The sequence below is a fragment of the Lepidochelys olivacea genome (assembly GCF_965140295.1).
Source record: "Lepidochelys olivacea isolate rLepOli2 genome assembly, chromosome: 1".
Lineage (NCBI taxonomy): Eukaryota > Metazoa > Chordata > Testudines > Cheloniidae > Lepidochelys > Lepidochelys olivacea.
Genome location: NC_140411.1, coordinates 20233609 through 20256100, shown reverse-complemented (window position 1 = coordinate 20256100; position 22492 = coordinate 20233609). Strand labels below are relative to the sequence as shown.

At 42.4% G+C, this 22492-nt stretch overlaps 1 protein-coding gene across 1 annotated transcript in view; it reads left to right on the top strand.

The window, feature by feature from the left end:
• Positions 1 to 22492, top strand: part of TENM4 (teneurin transmembrane protein 4) — a 2254482-nt gene that overhangs the window by 529502 nt on the left and 1702488 nt on the right. The window contains exon 3 of the mRNA XM_084644861.1: positions 12687 to 12773. The gene's annotated coding sequence lies outside the window, so the exon portion shown is untranslated. The remainder of the gene's footprint in view (positions 1 to 12686; positions 12774 to 22492) is intronic.

Sequence of the window (22492 nt, the reverse complement as noted above, 5' to 3'; positions counted from 1 at the left end):
AATATAGTTGGATCCTGATTGGGGTCTCTGGGAGCTGGTGTGACAAATATTAATTTTTTATAAATGGTCAAAAGAGAACGCTGGGATGTGGGTGCCCCAGAGAAACTGGGCAGAGTTGAGGATCTGGCAGCTTTCCCAAATTTGGAAATCAGTTGAGGAAAAGGGCATGTCACATGTCATAATAGGGAGGGTTGATTGAGAAGTTCTTCTCCCAGCTTTTAGGATGTGTGAAAATTGGATGAGTGGGGTTCCCTCCCTTGGGTCTGGGACATCAGAGCATAGAGCATTTCCCCTGTTAGGATCTGCACTGCTCACACATGAATACGACCATTCAACCGAGAATATGTGAGTGCAAAATAGAATAAACTTGTGTGCAGTGTGGCAGACTTAACATAGCAGGAGAAACATTAACTCTGGTAATATTGTGACTGTCCAGTGTTTAGTTTGGCAACCTTAATGCTGTATTAATTCTAAAGGAGTGGATTTAATTTATTGTGGATTAAAACTGAGTGGAAATTGGCATAACTCAACACCTTTTGTGAGTTAACTCATTAACATTTGTGAGGAGCAATGAGCACCAAAGAAATGCCTATTAAAATGAATAATTAAATTCCACACATTCTGAGAGGAACACAGAGACCCGAATAGTTCATCCGTGGTACATCCTTGATTGTTGTAAAGAACAAATATAAAGCACAAGTCAGTCGATAACACTTTGGCTATGTAATAATAGGATCCTGCAAAAACACAGGTAATGCGGGAAGGTTAAGGAAAGTTGTGAATGAGGAAGCTTGTGCTCATGTAAATGTAAATATGGGAATTTGTTCATACAAACAGGTCATATGTTTAGTGTTTGCAAGTTGCATTCAAAGCAGGCCAGTGGGGGAGCACTTGTTTGAATTCTTCGCAAACTGAAATTCAGAGGGCTTCTAAAGTTCGGTGGACACCCCTAATCATAGGACTGGAAGGGACCTCAGGAGGTCATCTAGTCCAGTCCCCTTCACTCGTGGCAGGACTAAGTATTCTCTAAACCATCCTTGACAGGCGTTTATCTAACCGGCTCTTAAAAATCTTCAATGATGGAGATTCCACAACCTCCCTAGACAATTTATCCCAGTGCTTAACCACCCTGACAGTTAGCAAGTTTTTCCTAATGTCCAACCTAAACTTCCCTTGCTGCAATTTAAGCTCATTGCTTCTTGTCCTATCTTCAGTGGTTAAGAAGAACAATTTTTCTCCCTCCTTCTTGTAACAACCTTTTATGTACTTGAAAACTGTTATCATGTTCCCTTTGTCTTTGAAAAAAATGGGTTTGTTAGTCTTCTTTCATAGGACATGTTTTCTTGACCTTTAATCATTTTTGTAGCTCTTCTCTGGACTTTCTCCAGTTTGTCCCCAAGTTTCCTGAAATGTGGTGCCCAGAACTGGGCACAATACTCCACTTGAGGCCTAATCACGTGGAGTAGAGCAGAGGAATTACTACTTATGTCCTGCTTACAACATTCCTGCTAATACATCCCAGAATGATGTTCACTTTTTTTATATTTAACTTGTGGTCCACTATGACCCCCAGGTCCCTTTCTGCAGTATTCCTTCCTAGGCAGTCATTTCCCATTTTGTATGTGTGCAGCTGATTGTTCCTTCGTAAGTAGAGTGCTTTGTATTTGTCTTCACGGAATTTCATCGTTCAGGCCATTTCTCCAGTTTGTCCGGATCATTTTGAATTATAATCCTATCCTCCAAAGCACTTTCAACCCCTCCCATCTTGGTAATCTGTAATGGAACAAGGAGAATTGCCTAACATCACCAATTAATTTATGATTTGGGGCCAGTCATTCGTTCCAGGGAGGTATCACTACTGTCCCTAGACACCTGGATTGCTAAATAATGTTTACTTCCATTGCATGCTGCAGAAAAATTATTTTTGCATTTGTCTGTGAATGTTCATGACTCTGGGGTTTATTGAATGAAGGATAGGTGATGGACCTGCTGGAGAATGAATTGCTGACAATCAACTAGGTAACTAGTTTTGAAAATGTATGCATGTCCTTGTGCCTCAATGTAGTACTCAGAGGGCTAGATTCTATGCCGTTATAACCTTTTCTACATCATGTCAGCAAATTTTCTAATATATTAGAGGGAGGTGTGTGTTTCTGAATTGTACAGATAATGTATGTCATGAATAAATATTCTGACAACAGAAATTGCTTTCTTCTGAGCCTTAATTTGCAATTTTTGTCTGCAAAAGGCATCGGTGCTCGTATCTTGTATACAAGTTCTTTTGGTAGCATTATAATTATTCAGCACTTAGCAATGCTCAGCCAGTCATATCACTCAAACAACTGGCAGGTGTCTTGTTCTACAGATGGATAAGCAGTACCACATGTTAAACTGCAACCATCTAGAAGATGTTTCTGTGTGTATTTGTTGACCATCCAGCCATCTGTCATATTTTCTTTAGAGGATGGCCCACAGCAGTTTGACAACGAGTGAGAATGGTGTCTTTATTGGTATTAGGTTCTTAATCGTCCTCATACTGTCCCTGTACAGCCTCATCTACCAAAATCTAAATTAGATGGGCAGATGTATAGTCTGGGAAATGGTCCAGATTATTCTTTAAATATCAAAGCGGTCAACACTGGCTATGCTAAACAGTGTCCTCCTTGATGTTTATCATTGCTTCAAGTACCACCAAGGATGTGCTTTGAGTAACATAATGATGAGGAACTCGGGGATGGTGGGTTGAAAAGAAAAAGAAAAAAAGAAATCAGTTCTCAGCAACCAGAGTTGCTGATCCTGATCACTTAAGTCCTTAAGGTCCTTCTAGACACTCAGACATTTTAGTACTGTCATATAGCAAGTTAGCGGCTATGACAATAATTTGGGAGTCGGGAGGTGAATGGGGTCTATCCTGCACTTAGCTATTGGGTTGCTGTGTGCCTTTGGGCAAGTCAAAACATCTTTCTGGGCCTTTGTTTCTCTTCACACCCATAGTTGGTTAGGACTCTAAGCTCTTTGGGTAGAGGAATGTCTCTTGCTGTGTGTCTATACAATGCCTAGCACAATGGAGCCCCCCTTCTCAGGTGTGGCCTTAGATACTACCATATACAAACAATATTTCCCAGACATTTATGCAGGATCATGATGAATTTGCCTGGATAGTTCTGGGCCAGTCTATGGTGATGAGCAAATAGAGTAGAAACACATTCACAAGTTAGGGTGGCACATTACCTTTCTTTGTTGCCATGGCAGATCCAAGTCTCTTCTGCATGCTCTGATATTCCTGGAAGTTGTTTGGTTTGTTGGTTTATTTTTGTACTGAGATGCACATCTCCAGGAAGCTTGGGGTGGGTGGGTGTTGAGAGAGGGGATTAGGTTTCAGGAGAGGATCTAGTTTGGTGAGTCACTGGAGGGCTTAGGAATGCAAGCTGCATGCAGACTGCTAGTTCTCCAAGTCTAGAACCCCAATTTATAATGCTGACCTTTAAGCATACTTTACAAAGATATTTTCTATAGCTCTGCCTGCCCGCCCCATTGCTAATGAAACATGGTGATAGTGAGCCTGGGAGGATTGTACTTAGTTCTTAAGTAGGGATACTCTTTTCAAAATGATGTGTACATGTCAGCACTAATGGTGACTATGACTGACTACCAAACACACCTGTCTCTACTGTTACCTCCCTCAGTGTGTCTTTTTATTTACCTGTTGCATATTGTCTAGATCCTAGGCCATGAGCTTTCTGGGGCAGGGACTCTTTGTATGTACAGTTCCTTCCATAACCTGTTTAGGGCTCTAGGGGCTACTGCAGTAGAAATAACACTTCCTTCAGCCTAGTACAACCTGTGTTTTAATACTATTTTTATTGCAATAGTGCCTAGGCCCCTTAATAGGTGATCAGGTCTCTGTTTTGCTAGGTACCATACAATCCCAAAACAAAAAAGACTGTTTCTGACCCAAAGAGCTCCCAGCATGAGTAGAGAGGGAACATCCCCTCATAAACCTATTAAATCTCTTTTTATAAATGGGGGAATATGAGGTAAAGTGTTTAAACGACATTCACAAGACCCCAGAGGGAGCCAATGTTGGAACCATGATTAGAACTTCTTAATTCCTAGTCTTGTGTTTAGTCAGCTAAACCATTATGAACTGTTAGCCTGAAAACAAATGTACCCTAGTGGACTTTGTGGTTTGGGCATTAAAATACCACATGCTGTCATGTCATATCCTCTCCGTTGTCTCTGCCCCAACCTTTGTGGTTCAGGACTGAAGCTTCATTCCCAGGCTAACCTAAGTAAATACATCTAGGTGAAGTATGCAGAGACAAAATCCTGAAAAAGTCCAACACAAGCCCTGGACTGGTAGATGTGTGATTCTGTCTGAAGGTATGTGAATAAGAATTCTGGAATAATGTGGACTGTAAGTGTGTTGAGACATGAGTAATTGATGCCATTATAAATAGCCATGTTTCTGTCAGATTCTTTCACTAAAAAAACGAAAACCTTCAAGAAAACAAAAATAACTAATGTAGAATTTCCAGACATGATTCTTTGCTCAACAGTATAATTTAGGAGTAACTCCACTGAAATCAGTGGAATTACGCTGGTGGAAAAATGGTGAAAATGAGAGGACAGTCAGAGGACAGTTTGCATATAATTAATGTAAATGCTTTATTTGTAAATTAGTCCTCTTCAAACTCCATCCCTCTTCAGGACTTTCATATTGTGGTGATTAAATTTTTAAAGGATCGTTTGTCAATTTTAAATCTCTATGTATGCAGTGTTGTTGTAACCATTTCACAGGATATTAGGGAGACAAGGTGGGTGAGGTAATATCTTTTACTGGACCAACTTCTGCTGGTGAATGAGACAAGCTCGGTGTAGTTTGAAAGCTTGTCTCTCTCACCAGCAGAAGTTGGTCCAGTAAGAGACAAGCTTTCAAACTACACCGAGCTTGTCTCATTCACCAGCAGAAGTTGGTCCAGTAACTGATATTGCCTTGCCCTCGCCCAACTTTAAATCTAGTCCAGTTTTGAGAAAGGAGTTAATAGTTTCAAGTACTATATTTGATCCAGTCTCTATAGAACCCTCTGAAGTGTATGTTACAGTTCTGCCTCTGTGCACAATTTGAGAGTTGTTTGCAGGCCTAATTAGGGAGCTTTGGTTGAGGTCACGCTGCACCATCTTGTGCATTTAGCTCTGGCAGTCTCTGGTTCAGTCCTCACTGTGTCCACCAAGATGTCAACCACCACATCTGTTCTGGCAATTTGTATGATTCACTATCACATTTTCCTATTTAACAGTGAATAGAAATCTTTGTGTTAATTTCATACTGGTGTATGCACTGTCCTTACAATTTTTGAGTGTGCATGGACTGGTTTGTAAAAATTCCATTTCGCGGAAAATGAATGCATTTAATAATTAATGATGTAAAAGAGACTGCCATTCTGTAACATTTGTTAGTAATTTAATTGAAATCAAGTTTTTAAAATTGGGTTAAATTGCAGCTTTGGGGCATTTAGTATATTTTTCCTGTGTTCAGAAACTCCGAAGCCATTAAATAGGGTTGTGGAACCAAGAAATCAGGCCACTAAATGTTTCCCCTTTCTACAAATAAATAAATAAAATAAATTGGTGATACATGATTCCAGTGCCCAGAGAATTGTGTTAAGAAACTTGGTAGGTGCAATTCTCGTAAATATCTGAGGCCTGTGACCTCACTTTAGCATGTGAGTAATGTTAGAAAGCTTATTCCTTCACTCTCCCACTTCCCTGGTCCTTCTCGCATGAACAGACAGCAACAATACCCGAAGTCCGAAGGTGCAAACAATTCGATGTTTATTGGGGTGAAGTTCCAGCAAGCTTAAATACAAGTTCCTTTTTCCTTATTTTCGAATCCCAACTTACTTCCTGTTTGCCCCTAATTTATATAGTAATATTCTTAGCTATACCTTAACCAATCATTCTACTGAAATTTAACTAACCAATCCTAACATATTGTAGCATGATTAGCTAACCAATTATATCCCACCACAATAATTAGATTACACCCAGCAAAATTAATTATACAGCAGACAGAAACAATCACAAAACCAGACAGATTATACAGACAAACAATAGCAAAGTGGGAACTATAATGACAAAACAATACAGAAGTGAGGATTTCACATCCCAGCTATTGATAAGTGAGTTCTTGCCAGACAGGATGCTATCAAACTAAGTTTCCTTTTACATTTTCTACGCACTTCCCTTTCTCTGGAGGTGATAGGAATACAATCCTGTCCTGATAGTGCCTGACAGCCCAATAGCACCTTATTTCAATGTGACTGGTTTGGAATGTGAGGATGTGACTGTTCGCTTCCTAGCTTATGGCTGCTTCTGCTGCTTAGTCAAAGGCCTTAGCCTAAGAACAGGGCCTCAGACTGTCACAGTAAGAGAAGGACCTTACACTGGCAGACAGTGATTTTGATTTTCTTTTATACCTCTAACTAGCCAAGTGATAAGAATACACCTAAATTCTTAAAGTACAGGCCTTTACAGACAGGCCTGAATATCTATATCCTAACAAGTAACTTTATGTATATGAGTACCTCCACTGAGTACATGAATACTACCATTGAACTTAGTTACTCACACTTTTTAATATTTCCAGGAACATGGCCTAACTTTTTCCTCCATGCTCACCACAACAGTTGCTGGGTTGATTCTGAGCTCTGTTTGCCTTGCTGTTCTCTAACCTAAACACCAACCTCATAGCATGCCAATAAGAATGGAGGGAGGATGAAGTATGAAGCCATGACATTCTTGCCCCATGCCACACTACCCCTCTCTCAGTACAAATGGATGAAGCATCCACGCTAAAGTATCCAAGAAACTTGAGACAAAATCGTGGTCCCAATGGCAAAACTCCCATTGACTTCAGTGGAGCCAGGATGTCACACTTAATACTAAAATGCTACTCTTCAGTCCATGGCTAAATCTAAATCTATACCTCTAAAAACAAAGAACATAGGCCACACTGACAAGACAGAGATCTCTATCCTGGGAAGCAGTGCCTTTGAAGAAAATTTTGGTGGTGGTGTGGGAAATCTTGAGCTCAGTTCGACAATGTGACCAAAAGGACTAATATGATCCTTGGATGCATAAACAGAGGAATCTTGAGTAGGAATAAAAAGGTTATTTTACCTCTATATTTGACCCAGATGATGGTACTGCTGGAATACTGTGTCCAGTTCTGATAGCAACAATTCATGAAGTTGTTGATAAATTAGAGGGTTCAGAGAAGAGCCATAAGAATGATTAAAGGATTTTTAAAAATATGCTTTATAGTGATAGACTCAGAGCTCAATTTATTTAGCTTAACAAAGGAAGGCTAAGGGGCAACTTGGTTACAATCTATACGTATCTACATGGGGAACAAATATTTAACAATGGTTCTTCAATCTAGCAGAGAAAGATATATAACCTGATCCAGTGGCTAGAAGTTGAAGCTAGTAGGAAAATTCAGACTGGAAAGAAGGCATGCTTTTTTGGCACAGTTTACTAAGGGTTTTGGTGAATTTTTCATCACTGGCGATTTTAAAATCCAGATTGGATTTTTTTTCTAAAAGAGAGGTTCTAGGAATTATTTTGGGGCAGTTCTGTGGCCTGTTAGACAGGAGGTCAGACTAGGTCAGGGGTTCTCAAACTTCATTGCCCTGTGACCCACTTCTAACAACAAAAAATACTATACGACCCCAGGAGCGGGGATTGTAGCCTGAGCCTGCCTAAGTCCCACCACCCCAGGCAGGGGGGCTGAAGCCAAAGCCCAAGGTCCTGTAACCTGAGCCCTGCCACCCAGGGCTGGTGCCCTCTGGCTTCGGCTTCAGCCCCAGCAGTAGGGCTTGCTCTTTGGCCCCAGCAAGTCTAACGGCAGGCCTGGTGACCCCATAAAACGGGGTCACAACACAATTTGGGGTCCCAACCCACAGTTTGAAAACTGCTTGACTAGGTGATCACAGTGGGCATTTCTGGCCGTGGAAACATTTAAATCTGTTTTCTATCTTGCTTCTATTTAATGCAGGGGAAGAGGCACCTGATACTGTTTTTCACATTCTGTCTTCTGGAGGCAGAGGAGAAAAATAACAGAAATTTGTTCCACCAACCTGGCAAAGTGTAAGGATGGAGCTCAAAGGCAGCCTTGGGGACAGTGGCAGCCGTGGGGACCAGTGGCGTATTAACGCCTAGGCCGACAAATTTGCAGGGGCAGCAAATTTATAATAGCAGCCTGAGGCGGCTGCTTCCCCTGGTGCCAGTTAAAGCCCCCTGGCCCCGCCCCAACCCCACCCCATCCCCGCCCTGGCCCCACCTCCTCTCCTGAGTGCGCCATGTTACCCCCTCTTCCCCACTCCTTCACGAAGCTGTTTCGCGCACAAGCACTGGCAGGGAGCGGGGAGAAGCAGGATCCGGCGGCGCGCTCAGAGGAGGAGGAGGAGCGGAGGTGAGCTGGTGCGGGGAAGGGGGCAATTATTTTGGGGCCTAGGGGGTGGCAAAATCTCTAATCTGCCACTGTGGATGACGAGATATGTGCTCAAATACTATGGTGATACGAGCCATATAAATACAAAGAAGATTCAAGTACATTGTACATATTGCTGGTGGGCAAACATAATGTGTTCAGATGATAGGACCCAAAAGCTGAGATTTTCTTTTTGTTTAAACTTCAGGAGATGGCCTGGTATCTGGAAATTTAACAAAGGTTATCTACCTTCCAGCTATGTTCAAAATACCATCACAAGAATATCTGTTCTGGTATTTTAGTAGCATGTCAAAGAGAAGTGTGATTAGAGCTGTACGGAGAATACAACTTCTGTTTTGTGAAGGATTTTGACAGTTTTAACTTTTGGTTTTGAACTGTCCTGGTATAGTTAAAGTGGTAAAAGCCCCAAGTGTGGACACAGCTATAACACCATAAAAATGCCTTATATCAGAAAAGTGTTTTCTTATATGTGAAGGGGAATAAGCTGTATTGGTATAGCATCTACACAAGGGGTTGTACCAGTATAACTATTTTTTTTGTTTTTTTAAAACAATCACACCTGAGCAGACAGTTATACTAGTACAATAACTGTGTGTGGGCTAGGCCTGAGTCACTCAGTTAAATTACCTATTCTGTAAAGAAGCTTCCAAATCTTTGGGTAGTGTGAAAATAATAAACAATTCTGCAGAGAATAGTAATAGTTTTAATCTCAAGCCCAAGGGAAGGACTCTCTAACTTCCCAAGGAGTTTGGAAAAGGCCCTATATGATTGCTCTTAACACATAAACAACTCAAAGTTTTTGAATTTCTCTTTTTTTGGACAGTAAAAAGAGAATAAACCATTTGACTTTGTTTTAAGTCACCACTGAATGGATCTTGTACATTACCAGGGTCTAGAAAGCAAATTTTATTCCAATTGTTTTTACTGAAATTGTTATAAAAACATTATCAATTGTTTAATAAAGTACTTTTGTGGCTACATTGACCTGGCTATATATAATTATGTAACAACAAAAATCCTACCACTTATAAAAAGTTCTGCCTTAAAATCTTTGTTCTTCCATTTATACTAGGCTGGAGATCTGTCCTAGAAATTTGTGTTCTTTTTTCTGTACTCTTAATAAAAACGTACGTTCAGTCTGTTTTCCATACAAAATTTATGAACCAGTTAGTTAAATATTTAATGCTTCTAAGTATATGGCGTAGTATGTGATGAGTAGGAACTTCACTAAAACCATGTCCAACCACTGTAATGGGTTCAAATCCCAGATGTCCCAAGCTGGCTCTGTACTTACGCAGTAAATCAGAGAAGTCCCAAGATGCTGTGTTCATGCACACAAGCCTGGCCTGCTGCATTCACTGACAAGATTAATTACAGACCTCTGAACCTGATGTGTTTTCTTAATATCCAACATCACTTTCATTTTCCTTATTGAAGCTGAAATATGAGGCTTGCTCTTGCATAATTCAGCAAAGCTCTTTCAGGGTGGAACTGTTTTTTTAAAATAGTTTTAAATGCTAGCGAATTACCAAAGTGAGCGTTAAGAAGTTTGTTTAGAGTCCTTTCTAATGTTGGTGCAAATAAAGAAAGAAAATAAGATTATTTCCAAAATGTCAGAACATTGGAAAAGTAGGAACACCAGTCGCACTCATTCCCACACATGCAGACCAATGGATCTAGCTTTCATTCTACACGCACTCCCTACATCCAGTTGTAAGCGGCATGGCAGTTAGAGCCATCTGATACTTTGTCTTGCTATTCAAAGAGCTGTACAAAAATTAATATTTCAAAATTTGGCCAGTTTTGTTTAAAACCCCTCTGTTTCCTCAAGCTCTTTATGGCCCTCTGTTATAATAATAATGAATACTCTCTGCTTTCTGTGGCACCTGAAAGTGCTTTGCACACACCAATATGCTACCCTGGGAGAACTAGTAAGGATGAAGAAAATGTGGTGGAGTACCTCCAGAAAAGCCATATTGGATTTTACTTGGGGCTCTGAGCTAGGGTGCCTGGAGTTCTTTTAATAGTTTTTTAGCCAACATTGGACCAGATTCTGCTCTGACCCTGAAGTGAATCAGGAGTGACTCCACTGAAGTCTGTGTAGATGCACTTGTGTAAAACTCATTTAAGTGCTTAGGGCACAATCTAACAGACACTGAAGTCAGAAGGAGTCTCATTTGACTTCAATGGGCTTTGAATCAAATCCTAAATGATTTGGTCAAGGCCTTGAAGTCAGTATTACAAATAGGATTTAACCCCCTGGCTCCAAATTCTGTCCTATGCTTTAGCACACAACCATCTTTTCCCTCTTAATCCTACAATTTAATTTACACCTGCATGTATATTTATGGTGTGCATGAAACACAACATATACTCTGTTACGTAAATGGTGTATGCACCCTATGCCCTAGTGTTTGCTCATAAATTGCAGAACTATGTGCCCCTTAAAATAGGCACCATTTTAAAACAGAGAAAACCCAGCAAAATACTGCAGTGATGAGACCCATAAAAGTATCTGGACAGAGGCTGAGGCATGCAAAGCTGTCAAAAGGATTTAGAGACACATCTTTTGTTACTTTTAATAAAATAGCAGAAACAAAATCCTCTGAGCTGTTCTGAAAGTCTCAGGGCTGGTCTACACTACCACTTACGTGATGTAGCTTATGTCGCTCAGGGATGTGAAAATGAAAACAACACCCCCCTGAGCAACATAAGTTACAATAGCTTCCGCCTCTCATGGAGGTGGAGTAATTATGTGAGAGCAATCTCCCATCAGCATAGCGCGGCTTCACCAGACGCACTACAGAGGCACAGCTGCACCGATGTAGTGTGGAAGTGTAGACTTGTCCTCTCAAAGATTCTTCCCTCATCCTCACAAAAGTAGAATTTTATCCACAGCTTAATTATACTGGGTTGAAGTGTAAGGGCATGTCTATGCTGTCCCGCAGTTTGGACTCAGGGCACATGAAGAACAATGCACGCTACAGAGCTAAATTGTAACTCCCTAGTATGGGTGTGGCAGGTGTGAATTTAAAGATCCCAAGTTCACACTAATCTCAGGACCCTTAGATTCAGACCCATAGCATCCACACAAGGGAGGTGCAGCACGTTCAAATTGGTGTGAACTGCTATTTGCACCCCATGAGTCAAAACTATGGGACAGTGTAGACATGGTCTGTCAGGTGGTGATGAGTTCTGCACCAGTTAAATTGTTAAGGTTCAATATCATGGAATTCTTGATGCTAGAAAGGGTGACTGTGTGTGTGTGTGTATACACACACACACACACACACACACACACACACTCTATTAGCAAAAGGAAAATCCTAGCTTTCCAATAGCTAACTTGGCTCTTATTGCTTCTTAATCAATAAGATGCCAGGACATCAGACCGTAACACTGTAAAACTGTGTATCAAAAATGTATTTCAGATCATTAGAGTCTTTTAAAATTACAACTGAATGAATTGGTTTGTTTTTGTTTGCTAGCCAAACTGAAAAAGGGGGAATAGAATTTGTTTTGGATCGATCCGAAACCAGAAACTTTCAGTGAAAAACAAACACACACACACACACCAGCAAGTTGAACAAACCATTTATGTTTAGAGTTATGAATTGTTTTAACTATGGCCAAAAAAAAAAAAAGTAAAATTAGAAACAAAGCTGTTTTGACTTTGAAAATTAAAATGTTTCATTCCAAAAATGTCAATGAAATGCTTCAATTTTGGGGGAGGAGGTTTAGGGAATCTTGTGTTTTGATCAAAACAATTTTGAATTGAACATGAATTCCCAAAATATATCACTCAACACAAATGTGCATTGTTTGGCCAAAAAAACACAAACAGCCAACTTTTTTTGCCCTCTATTTACAATGCATTATTTCCTTTCCCTTTTTAGCTCTTGAAAGTTGAATTTTATGGTAACTATTGTCTAGTAGTGATATTCAGCTTTGAATATTTTTTAGACCAGCTAAAACGTGAATTATCTGACAATTTCTTAGACAATTAGATAATACATAACTATCAATGTGATAGGTGCGTTATAGCTATCTAGGTAGGATGAATAGATACCTGAGTTGAATAGTAACTTCTGAATGCGAGTCTGGCCGTCTCAGGCTATTAACTAAAAATGGTGGGATCCTTTTCAATATGGCTCATAATTTTTCATTACAGGACACTACAGTCTTCCAGACAGGATTAATCTGTTAACGATTCTGATGTGAAGGTGTCATTGATGCATTAAGGACAGTGGTGATACAAGTAGGTTCTTATTTTCTTTTAAAATCTTTCTTACTGAAATTTAACTAAGCAATATAGAAATACTTGGAGTGGGACCACAAATCAATTTTAAGATTCAAGAAGCTGGGTACAGCAAGTCCATTGAAGGGGTGGTCATTTGAATTACCTGTTATGCAGAATAATTTATTTCCTCCAGATATGTATTTGATTTCTTTGTATTTTTTAAAATGTGTTATTACAATTGCTGCTTGGTAATTTTTACCATATGTTTTTTTTTAAACAAATGTTCTTTAAATAACCTCACTGCATCACATCAGAGGTCAGTTCCTCTTTTGTTCTTATTGTTGATATGAACTTAAAGTCTACAGCATCTTTTTGCTATTCACTTGAGAATTTTGTACAGAAATGCGGTATGTTGTTACAAAGGATTTTCAGAAACATCCCAATGAAGCTGTAATCATGTCTAGCCCCAAAGCTTCTAGTGAGCATGACTGGTGATTTTAATGTATGGAGAAGAGTCAGCATTGAATTGTTGGGGTTTGGGGGGTTTTTTATGTATTTTATATGTCTAAGATGCAACTGGGGTCTGAAAATAAACTTAATCATTCTCTCTATTCCTAGTCGAATGATGATCTTCACTTGAATATACACTGTAAAGGAAATGCAGGCAAAGAGGTGGTTGTTTTTTGTTTCCCAGAAAAGTAACAAATCTAAAACTAAAGGGATAAATTTTAGTTGAGGACCATGGGTGAAAATTTCAAATCTGTGCATGGGTTTTCAGCTTCAAGTCGCATCAGTAGACCTGGTCAAAACAAAACAGGAAGATTTCACAATTTTTTTCAGCATCAATTATGTGTATTTGTTTATTTGGATAATTCAAACTAAAACTTCCCAAACGTAACTATTTTTGCATTGGCCATAAGCCACTGCAGTCTTGGTGTAAGTAGACACAGTTCTTAACAGTCAATAATGGTTGTCTCCCTTCACTTCAGGGTTGAACAGCTAATTTGACTGTAGCAGTTATTTTCAGTTCTGGGTGTTGCCAGATAGCTCTCCCCACAACCATGTTGCTTTTTCTGTTGATCCTGTAATTCTCTGCTTACATCCCCCGTGGTTTGTTTTTATTGTGTTTTCCCTCAGAGTTTATTGTGATTTCACTGTAGGATTAAGATGGCCTACAGGAGCAAGAACACATTATTTGTGAAATTTCTGTGTCTGGGAGGGAACTTTAAAGATTTAACATATTACTTGAATAATGCAAAGAGAAGTTATTGCCTACGTTGGTTGTTATTTCTGTAACAGACTGTGAAAGTTTCTAACTAAATTGTGCTGTGTGGTAATGTGACCTGCCTTCTTGATTTCTAGTTTGAATGGGTAATAAACAAAAAAAACCCACACTGATTAATTTGGGCTCTTTCTGTAGAAAAGTCAGCCTTTTAATAGAATGCTTGATGGTTTAGTAAAAGTCTTGGCTTACGTTAACTAACCGAATGGCTGGTAATACAAACTACAGAGCACAGTTTTCAGAGTGGTAGCTGTTAGTCCGTATCGGGGCATAGTGAGGATCAGATGAATACTTTCTCTTGCTGGAAGAGTGTGAAGTTCAGCTACCTCTTCAGAGTTAAAATATTCTGGCTTTGTGTGGGTGTTGTAGTGGCCAAGCAAGATACTAACAGACTTCAACAGGACTTTAAAAAATAAAGTGGAAACCTCTTTTCCAAGCTGCTGCTGCACCCTCAGTAGCTCTCCCTCAGCCTCTTCAACTCCTCCCTCCTCCTTCCTGTTTCCTGTCCTTTCAGACTCCCAACAGCCAGTGCTCCCAATTCTAATAATTACAAGCAACATCTAAACACTACAGTGGGGAAAGTGAATGGCAGATAAGATTTGCTTCTCCTGACCTGGGCAGATACCATTACCGCTGCTATTCTAGCCCATGGACTGGAATAGCAGCCACAGCTTTCCCATACTTTAACCCCCACTCCACATTAGTGCAAATACACTAGTGCTTGCTCTAATGGCCCCTTCCATGTCTCTCTGTGGGAAGTTTGAAAGAACCTCTGTGCACACTGGCTCTGCATATGCCTGTCCATGCCATAGAAGGGCACTACAGGATTGGATAACATCCTTACTGAGGGATAGTGAGTCTGACCCTAGCATAAGTGTAGTGGATTTGCAATTGCCAGAGTCCTGATTTCCACTAGGAGGGACTACTCCCTCCCTGTGCAAATCATCCCAAACAAGGTGGGAAGTAGCTGGGGCCATGATTCCTCCCCACCTGCTTTCCAGGATGGTTGGGTGTGGCAGCGTGAACAGGCTCTGTGCATGCCAGGTAGCAAGGGGAAGGACTGTGCCCCTAGACAGCATGGCTCCCTAACATCCCAACATTGGTTAGTGTACAGTCTAACACAGCCTGTGTAATATCGCATAGCATTTAGTAAAGTACTCTTTCCTTGCAAGGAAAGTCTATTCTTCAGTAGGGAAAAGGGTGTGTATTTTACATAAGGCTGGTACAGTTTTAACAGGTTATCTGGTTGAGATGAACCTCCCTCCTAGGGTTTACCTTGATCAGCTAAAGAATGTGAAAACAACTGCCGTGTCTATACCAGGATTTTAACATGGGTTAATGTGTAAACCAACACGTTAACCCACTCCTCTCCCCTAGTCTAGACGTGCCCCATCTCAGTGATGATATAGGAATATCAGTTACTAGTAAGCACTAAAAGCAGCAGAGAGTCCTGTGGCACCTTATAGACTAATAGGCGTATTGGAGCATAAAGCTTTCATGGGTGAATACCCACTTGGTTAGAGGCATGCCTCTAATCAACTTTAAAAATCAACTAACCACTAATCCACTTTAAAAATGTGAATGGCAAATAAGTTATGGAACAGTAAACGCTTCCTTTAACTTTATGGTTCCGCTGTTAAGTCAGAAGGAGTGCGAACAAGGCTAAAACCTTGTTTAAATCATTACAAATTTACCCCTGCTGTGAAAAGTGGTCCAAGAAGAATCTTTATAAGCGGAGGTGCAGTGTTTGTGACCATAGCATCTGGAATCTATTCTCTTAGGCGTTCAGAGGGGCAGTGCCAATCAGATCATGCTATTCTAAGGTACAATTGTATCAGCACAGCATTGCTAACACTAGCGGTATTTTTATTTCATGATGCATATGTGCTCATGTCACTTACCAAACCTTCTGAGCTTCAGCCTGTGTCCAGGGTATGCAGCAGTGATGCTGCTTTCTTATGGCACACCTGGGGTTCTCAGGAATTTACCGTTTTCCTTTATTTATGGGGCGGGGGTGGATTCTATCCAGAGACCTTGGGAGATGAATCCATATGTCTGTGGTAACCAAAAATCTATTTTACAGGTGCTGAAGTGTGTCTGCATTACTCCGTCCTTCTCAGGCAGAAACCTGCAAGGTTTCTCAATGTAAATTACCCTGCAACAGATAAGCACATGCAGCATAAATAACTCGCTGTTACAAACTTTGCATTGTAAATCTCAGGTGTATGGAGCAGTGAATGACAGAAGTAGGTAACTGCTGTATGTATCAGACCTTCTAAGACTTCAGTGTCCTTTTTTGAAGGAATTAATCAATTTTTACATACAAAGGGTCGTTCAGCAAAATGCTTTAATGTAGTATTTTAAGGGGCTGATTCAGGAAATGCTCCCAAGTTTAGCATATCTCCTCACAGCAGTAAGTTCTCTGTAATACAGGTTGGCAGTATTTGCCCTACACGTGTGCAGTATGTTAGGTCTCAGTCCTGCAAAGGTTTGCTAGTAGATGGAACCAACATGGAACCCTATTGATTTCAGCTGGGCTGTGTGTGGGCACAGGGGTCCATCTGGGCATCTTGCATAGCAGGACCAGGGTCTTACAATGTGTTCTGGAATGGTGAGTGTAGGGCCCTTATGGATCTCTGAGATGTATGAGTCATGAGCTGCTTGTTGAGCACCATTATTGTCTTTGGCTTTTTCAAGCCTATAACATTGTTGCCTCCAGTTAATTTTCTTTCAGTTTTTACTAGCTTCTCTCTCCTGCACTCTTACAAAAGAATCCAGAGTTCAGCTCTGGATTTCTTTCCATATTTTGGCAATGCATTAAAAGGATACAAGTATCTTCCATTTTTTTTCTTCATGTCAAGGTGATAAGCCCCATGATCCAAAGAGTCCTGCAATCATTGGAGTCAGTTTCAGATTTCTGCTTCATTTTAAGCATTGTTCCCTCCTTTTGTGAAGAAATCCTGACCGTTTGCTGTCTTCTAGAGTAGACAGGGGTAGGGATGGTATAACATTCTCAGTGGACCCAGGTGGTTGTTGGCATGCTGATCAATCTGAAAGCCACTGGTATTGCCCTCATAAGGTGACTGTTGTACTTTTTGCACTGACCTGACATTTTCTGTGTATGCCCCAGTTCGAGTGATTGTTCATTTCCATTCCAAGCAGGTGTGTGCACATGCCACGTGCATGCCAGCCGGAACATTTTTCCCCCTAGCAGCATCCATAGGGTTGGCCTGGGCACCCCCTGGAGTGGCACCTTCATGGCACCCAATATCAGGCCCTGCCGACCCCCCCCCCACCCTCTCAGTTCCTTCTTACCACCTGAGACTGCTAGCTGAAACTTTGCTTGCTCTTATAGCAAGCACCTTAGCAGTGTCTTTGTTCTTTCTGTACATAGTTCAGTAGTTATTCTCTATAGTTAGTTTTCCCCTGTGGGGGTATGCCTGGGCCTCCGGGGTTTAAACTCTGAGTCCTGTGGAAAGTTTATGCCCAAGAGTGATCCTCACTCGTCTTGCCTGCGGTGCCTTGGTGAGACTCACCAAAAAGACACGTGCTGCATTTGCAAGGGTTTCCACAAATGCAGACAGAGAGAGACTAAAACCGCTCATGGAGGCGGCTCTGAGACAGCAATCCGACCCGGGACCCAACAACCCGGCATCAAGCACGTCCTCTTCGGTGCGCAGTGCTCCAGCACCGACAACACGCGAAACAGGCCCGACTAAGGACTCTAAAGCCCACCGGCACCACCACTACTAGGGCCATAGGGAGTCAGCCTCAGTTCGGCACCATTCTTCGTCTCCAGTGCCGGTAAAGAAGAAGCCGGTGAGCGACTGATCATCCCCCTTGAAAGCTAAGGGGCTGGTGCCATCCGCGAGTGGCTTGGGACAGACCGCCTCCGCCTCGCTTCCACCCAGGGTTTCATCAACTCCTGCCCCAGCCGGGGTCTAGTAGAGTCCAAACCCTTCCTGGTCCCCAGACCATCTGGTGGACATACAACCACCACAGACACCGGAGGCATTCGAGGCGCCAACGGACCTAATATGCCTCCCGGTGCCATCCTCCCCCCAAAAGAGACAAATTTCTGGCGACCGCATGCCCCCGTTCCACTCGGTCTCCCTCTCCGGCACCGCCTGCACAGACGCAGGAAGAGCACCGCTCCCTGGAATAGAGTCATCGTTCATTGGTGACCCACGGGACTGCTCCTCCGTGGTAGTCTTATTCAGAGACCTGAGTCGGAGGTGGACTCAGCTCGATCTAGCAGATCACGGTCCAGGTCTAGGTCCCAGCACAGTCACCAACCATACCTGGCACCGTGGCAACAACAGTGGCAACCACCTGCTCAGTGGCCCTCCTGGACACCCTGAGTGTACCATCACAGCCAGGATCAAGTCCACGGTCTGCACTCCAGAATGGCATCTGTGTCCCCTGCGTTGTTCGTGCCGCAATCAGTGCCAGCACTGCCAATGACTGCCGCTCTCGGCACCAGTACCTCAGCCAACTCCAGCACCGGCTCTCCAGGTGACAGCCCTGGTGGAAGCCTCAGCTCCGTCCCAATTACCTCAGCTCGACAGGTTTCAGAGCTCAGGGTCCTCACATCTGAGACCCCTTACCCAGTTTTTCATAAGGATAAGGTCCAGCTCAGGCCTCATCCGGCTTTTCTCCCGAAGGTCATCTCCCATTTTCACATGACCCAGGACATCTTCCTCCCAGTGTTTTATCCCAAGTCATACTCCTCCGATAGGGAGTGCAGGCTGCACTCACTGGACGTGCATAGGGCCTTAGCCTTCTACACAGAGATAACTAAGTCATTCAGGAAGTCTGTCCAACTCTTTGTAGCCGTGGCGGACAAAATGAAGGGCCTCCCAGTATCCTCTCAATGTATATCATTATGGATAACGTCCTGCATTAGGGAGTGCTATACCTTGGCAAAGGAGCCCGCTCCACAGATAACCGCTCACTCTACCAGGGCCCCGGCCACCTCTGCGGCGTTCCTGGCACAAGTTCCTATTCAGGAAATTTTCAGGGCAGCCACGTGGTCCTCAATACATACATTTACATCGCACTATGCAATTACACAACAATCCAGGGATGTGGCTGTTGGGCGAGCTGTGTTCTTTTCTGTGGATAACTCAGACCCCACCTCCCGAGCTCTAGTTTGTGAATCACCTGCTTGGAATGGACGAACAATCATTCGAAGTAAAAACAGTTACTCACTTTCTCGTAACTGCTGTTCTTAGAGATGTGGTGTTCATGTCCATTCCAATACCCACCCTCCTACTCCTCTGTCGGAATAGTCAGCAAGAAGGAACTGAGTGGGTGGGGGGGGTCAGTGGGGGCTGATATTGGGCGCCATGAAAGTGCCACTCCAGAAGGCACCCAGGCCGACGCTACCGACGCTGCTAGGGGAAAAATCTTCCGGCTGGCGTGCACACGGCGCGCACACACCTGCTTGGAATGGACACGAACACCACATCTCTAAGAACAACAGTTACGAGAAAGTGAGTAACTGTTTTGTTTTCTACAGGGTTTGTCCTTGTTCTTGATTCTGTATCAGGATATTGAAATACCATATGTTTCTAGTAGACATGGTTGGAAAAGAGTACAGCATGTAGTTGTGATGCCCCAGGAGCACAGCACACCAGGGACTGAATTGTGACTTGGAAGATCACAAGTGAGTCCTTGCTGCACCCTGCCATGCCAGCTGGTGTGTGCTGACCAGTGCACTGGGTGGTAGAATCAAGAGCTGCTACTCCTTGCCCCAGCTTCCCCACAGGTCATCTGCCTGCATGGCAGGAGAAGTAGCAGCCAGGTGGCAGATCCATGCCACCTCATACAGGTACATCCCCTCTTCCTCCCCTGGATGGGCACCTTTCGCCCTCTCCTGTGAGGGATCATTGACATGGTTATGATCAGGCTCTGTATTAGTTAGTGGGATACTAGGGTTACCTGTGTAATATGCAGCCGGTTACAAAGATGGATTGTGGACAGCGGAGAGATCCTGCAAGACACGAGTGTATTACAACAATTCCAAATCAAAGCCTGTTCTGTCTAGGGAGGGTTTTCTGTAGTGCTCCTTGTTGTGGTATCAAATAACTTAATAGGTACATTAAACTTATAGTGACATCTTTTAAGGAGTGTTCTACTTTTCCCCTTGCATAGAGGTTTTGGTAGGGCAATATTTTTATTATAAACTCAACCATACCAGTTATTGTTGAGAGGCTTTGCTGATGGGGAGAATCCTGCAGCGCATCCTAAAAGCAGGCAGTCTAGGTCAGTCTCCTCTCCTGTGGAACCTTGTCCCCCAGCTGAATCCCTTTGGCTAAGAATGCGTATCTCTTGTGTTTATGCCCTCGGTCCTGGGTTTGTAAATTTCATTGCCCGTGAAGATCACAGCTGTATTTGTGGGTTGTGAACGGAGATGTAGCTAGGTGCTGACTAAAGGCAGGCATAGAATGGCTTTTTTTTTTTTGCTGGCAATTCTGAAAAAAAAGAAAAGTTTGTTTTCAAGTTGAACCAAAAATGAACTGTTTGACATTTTTGGCAAACCAAAAAGTCAAATTTTAACTGTCAAAATGAAATTTGTTTTGTTTTTTACACCATATCAATGTTTTGTTTTGACTTTGCGCATTTTGACAAAAGTAAAGAAGGATGAGATTCACAGCATGGGGGGGGGAGTGGGGACCTCCTTTATAACCTTTTGACCCTGGGTTCCAAACGTTCCTCATTTCCCTCCCTGCTTGATGTGGAGAAGGGAATTGAATGTGGCTCTCCCACAGAACAGAAGCGTGCCCTAACCACTGGGCTATGGGATATTCTGATGTGGAGAGGTCTCATTCATAGTGAGAATTCATAGTCCTTCATGAACACAATGACTAGCCACTGGGCTAGGGAAAGAGTGAGTGACTCTCTAGCCTGGTGTTTAGGGCACTCAGTTAGGATGTGAGACCCATATGCCAGTTCCTGCTCTAAGGCTTATTTGTCCTAATTAAACCAAAATACCTTCAACAGGAAAGGCTGGGAGATCCCCACCCCAGAATATCCCACAGCCCAGTGACTAGGGTGTTTTCTGCAATGGGAGGACCCCTGATCACATCAGTTCTCCACATCAGGCATGGGGGGGTGGGGAGGGGGGAATTGAACTTGGATGTCCCATATGTTGGTGTCATAAATATAAAGGGAAGGGTAAACCCCCTTAAAATCCCTCCTGGCCAGAGGAAAACTCCTTTCACCTGTAAAGGGTTAAGAAGCTAGAAGTAACCTCGCTGGCACCTGACCAAAATGACCAATGAGGAGACAAGATACTTTCAAAAGCTGGGAGGAGGGAGAGAAAAAGGGTCTCTGTCTATATGCTGCTTTTGTCGGGGATACTCCAGGAATGGAGTCTTAGAACTTTAAGTAATCTAGCTAGGTATGCGTTAGATTATGATTTCTTTAAATGGCTGAGAAAAGAATTGTGCTGAATAGAATAACTATTTCTGTCTGTGTATCTTTTTTATAACTTAGGTTTTGCCTAGAGGGATTCTCTATGTTTTGAATCTAATTACCCTGTAAGGTATCTACCATCCTGATTTTACAGAGGGGATTCCTTTACTTCTATTTACTTCTATTTCTATTAAAAGTCTTCTTGTAAGAAAACTGAATGCTTTTTCATTGTTTTCAGATCCAAGGGTTTGGGTTTGTGGTCACCTATGCAAATTGGTGAGGGATTTTACGAAACCTTTTCCAGGAAGTGGGGTGCAAGGTTTTGGGAAGTATTTTGGGGGGAAAGACGCGTCCAAACAGCTCTTCCCCAGTAACCAGTATTAGTTTGGTGGTGGTAGCGGCCAATCCAAGGACAAAGGGTGGAATATTTTGTACCTTGGGGAAGTTTTGACCTAAGCTGTTAAAGATAAGCTTAGGAGGTTTTCATGCAGGTCCCCACATCTGTACCCTAGCGTTCAGAGTGGGGGAGGAACCTTGACAGTTGGGTTATAAGAGAGGGTGACCCCCTACCCACTCTGTTTTGGGACTCTAGGGCCCCCCTTTGCTTTTGTCAAAATACCTGACATTGAAAAAAGGGGAGGAAGGTCAGGTAAAAATGTTTTGTGGGTTTTTTGGTTTGTTTTGGTTCAGTCAAAAGTATTCCGTTGGTTTTATGTGGATCTGCAAATAGTTTCAGGTTCACGAAAACTGAAATTTTAAGCAAATAGTTTATTAGGTGGAAAAAAATTCACAGTTCTATTGCTGACACACTCATCGCTGTGAAGACCAGGACCAAGGCTTTGTATTAAAAGTGAGTGCACTGGGTGGGAGGGACTGGAACAAAGGAGGGATGTGCTGCAGGACTCTGCATTCTCAGGGATATGGAAACTCTACATTGTACCCACATTCAGACCCAACTACAATGAATTACAATAATCCAGGCAAGTAATGCTTAATGTCTGAACTCGTGTCTAGTTCCTCAGCTGGGAAGACAGGG